This window comes from Bidens hawaiensis, unplaced genomic scaffold (assembly GCF_021521415.1).
Source record: "Bidens hawaiensis isolate Kalapana, Puna unplaced genomic scaffold, B.hawaiensis_p1.1 tig00003752_1, whole genome shotgun sequence".
In the NCBI taxonomy this organism is placed as follows: Eukaryota; Viridiplantae; Streptophyta; class Magnoliopsida; order Asterales; family Asteraceae; genus Bidens; species Bidens hawaiensis.
Genome location: NW_027491215.1, coordinates 405,807 through 409,730, shown reverse-complemented (window position 1 = coordinate 409,730; position 3,924 = coordinate 405,807).

Genomic DNA, 3,924 nt, shown 5'->3' with positions numbered 1-3,924 from the left:
ATCCAATGTAACCTCGACAGTTGAGTATTGCAGGATATGTAGGTGTTAGCTTTGAACCTTCCTTTGTGAAGCGTACTTAGTCTCCTAGCGGTTAGTAAACGTGATGTCCTTGAACAAACCCCCATTTGTGTTGACGACAATACACTTCACAAAATACTCTCCCTAGCCGGGCACATCCCCTCATTGTCGTGTCCATTATGGTCCTGGAACACTAGCCTTGTTCCATGAAAGCTCTAGGAATTGCACACCCCACAATTTCATTTGAAGCGACCCCCAATTCTCTTTCACGTAAGTGATTATCCATGAATCATTAAAAGCATTAGTGTTATAATGATTAACACAAATCATTAACCATATATTATGCTTAGCCTCACAACATGTCACTGTTGTTATAAGAATGGACTAGGAAGTAATTAGACTCCCTTAATAATTTAGGAGACTATATATATATCAGCCTATATGTCAACTTATGCATAAGCTACGCCCCCACAGTGACCACCCTTAGATATATAATTAGGTTGTCCTATTGAACTTAGATCTTGAAATCTCCAGTCATCTAAGTTAGGTTTCCTTTATATACCCTTTTTCATGGGCTTTAGTCTCATTCCACAACTTGTTCTCTACTAAACCCTCAGGTTGTTGGATCCATAGCATTATCTTTGACTCTGTCTAGTCACTACAAATAACTTGCATAGTTGAGATCAGTTGTCATGATGTGTTCTTAACTTATAAATTAATTTTGCCTATTGTCAACTTTCTAAGACTATAACCTCAGTGGCCACCTGACTCTTGTTATAATACTTGTCTTGTAAGATGCACTTATCGTTAAGGCAAACACATCTCCATTATGCACTACGACCTTTTGTTCTCCACTAAGTCGTGTGTTTGCAATGTTAGATTGGATTACAATAATCCTCATTGCTAAACCTTCCAAGTTCAAATGCAAGAAACCTCCACATTTAAGTGCTGTTGGATAACAGAATGGGGTAAAGAAAGATTCTTCCTTTCTACATAAGTTTGATAAATCATATCAATTACCATTTCTACACACTTTTAAATAAATGACTCCCCCCCCCCACATTTCTTGCATTTTGATATTGTATGTTTAACTTTACTTATGAAGACAACTTGTCACTCATGATTTGAACAAGACCATGTCTTTGTATCAATGAGTTCATCATTACTTACAAATAAAGTGACATTTGTCAAAAGTTTGTTATCAAACATCACCAACTTAGAAGGATTCTAAATCACTCTCTAAGGCAACCCTAGAAAGTTGAGGTCTTCTCAAGATCCTCATAAGTTACATTGTTACCTTATATTGAATGAAAATTTCTTTGAATTTGTCTATACACAATTCTTGTGTTGTTAATGCTTCAATTTTTCGCGTTAATTAGACTCCATAAAGCACCATAATTAACAAGTATTAGTCTAGCATACTTTAGAAAACAATACTTTAGCATGTGAACAGAAGATGCATCATTCTGATCCTTCATAGCCATTACAATATTACTTTGAAACACTCAACCCTTTGTTTAGACATAATAATGAGACTTATTCACAATCCCCAAACCTTAATATTTAGGAAAGTCTCACAAGTTATTGTATATAGAACATAAATAAATAACTTTTTCATTCATGTAAGGAACGCAACTCTTTTGCCTTTGATTTATAAGGCATCACCATTGACTTATAAGTCTTAACCCGAATCATTTTGATGAATACGTTTATCACCTACAAAATGAATGTTATTCGTATACAATCACTATTATGTTGAGATAAAGTCAACTAGATTGACACTCAAACTCTTGGAATTCACACCAGCATAAAGTGATTTATACATTTCGTTGTTGTCTCTTGAAACTATTTATTGAAATACTATCTCAAAATAAAAGACAAACTTTCACATAGTTCAAAAATGGATGGGAGTTGAAACATCTATCTATTTATCGCTATTGTAAGCATATTATAATAAATCTATTAAGATTCAATTACAACAATAACATAATAGATCTCTTATGATTCACACTCGGTGAATTTTCAAAGATGAATATCCAATGATATAAATATCTCATTAACAATATTACGTTACAATTAACTTTTAGTGAATCTCCAACGAGTTAAATACACCATCAACATATATTAATTAATATGTTATAATTAATATTATTGAACTTTCAAGAAGTTTAATTTATTGTTAACATATATTAGTTCATATGTTATAATTCACACTTAGCATATTTTCAAGAAATAGTTTATATGTTCTAATTCACACTTAGCGAATTTTCAAGAAGTTTAATTTCTCATTAACATATATTAGTTTATATGTTATAATTCACACTTATGAATTTTAAGGATTTGAATATAATAATCTTGTGTATTTCATCTTAATACACCCACCACGTTATTTCATGACCCTCTCATGATGTGGTTATACATTTGATGTGTCGTCATAGACTTTAGTAATGTAACAACTCACTAGTTGTTTCTTATGCAAAGTTCTTTTTGAACTATCAATTTAAAATAATATATTTCTTTTTTTATAACGTAATTTTTTCGTAAATATATATATATATATATATATAAATTGTTCGTCACGATAGATATTGTTGTATTTGGTTGTAAAACTGCATGTGTTATCCAAAAATATTGAACACAAAATAATAATACAACCGAAACTACAACATAAAGTGTAAATCACCTTTTAAGAATTCAATCAATGGATACACATACGACATTTAGACATCAAATAGTGTTATTAACTTCAACATCATCATCATCCAATCAAAATCATCCCAATGATATCATTTTATGTATTAAGGTACTCCCTCAAATAGAAATTCATGCACACATATCCTCATATCCTTGTTTCAATTTTGAAACCATACTCTTAATCAATCATAATTTATCCAAAACAACAAGTTGTTAACTACATGCACTTTACAAAACTTATGTTCATAAAAACACCAACTTTTATTTTATTGTTTATTCTATAAAATAATTTGTTTCTTTCGAAACCGTTTAAAACCATCGGCTTTCACTAATAAAATCATATCTAACGCGCACGTTAGACTATTAAAATGTTTAGACAAGCATTGTTTAAAGTTATAAAATAATTCTTTCTAACACACTTATTAGAAAAATTAAACATTGAGACACAACATATTTAAACCATTTGTTTTTCTATATTATTCTATGTTACAGTATGAAACATTTAGTTCATAAAACCTTATTAGCACAAGAGTCACTTAACTAATACATAGTTAAAGCTTTCATTAACACTTAGTTAATGTTTTCATTACACTTAATTAAGTCTATGATTATTGGTAACTTAATGAGAGGAATTTTAATAGACACACATGAGAGTCTCATATGTGCCATTTAACTATAACACAAACATGGAAGCCTATGTTTTTATTTCACTAAAATTCATCCAATGGATGTCTTCGTGCATTATTTTCTAACTCACTCGTTAGAAATAAACGATTACATAAACCGTCATAAAACAAATTCCTTACAGAATAAATGATTACAAAAATCATTATAAGACTTATTAGTTTATATAAAATAAACTACTTCTAACACTCGTTTTAAGAAACAGGACGTTTGGACAAACGTTTTAAACCATACAATTTATAAACTTGTAAGAATTTCTAACATGCATGTTAGGAAATGAAGCATTTACAAAATGTATTGCTTATAAAATACATCCGGTCTAACATGCCCATTCGAGAATTTAATGTTCACAAAGAACATAGGCTTACACCAATAAACCCGGTCTAACACACAAGTTAGAAAAGTAACGATTGAAAAACCGTCTTAAATCGAACGATTGAATCAAAAACCATTCGTCTTGTATCATGGTATATGATTTAATATTGTACCACATCTCTATAAATTCACCTCTTGTATCACGGTATAGGA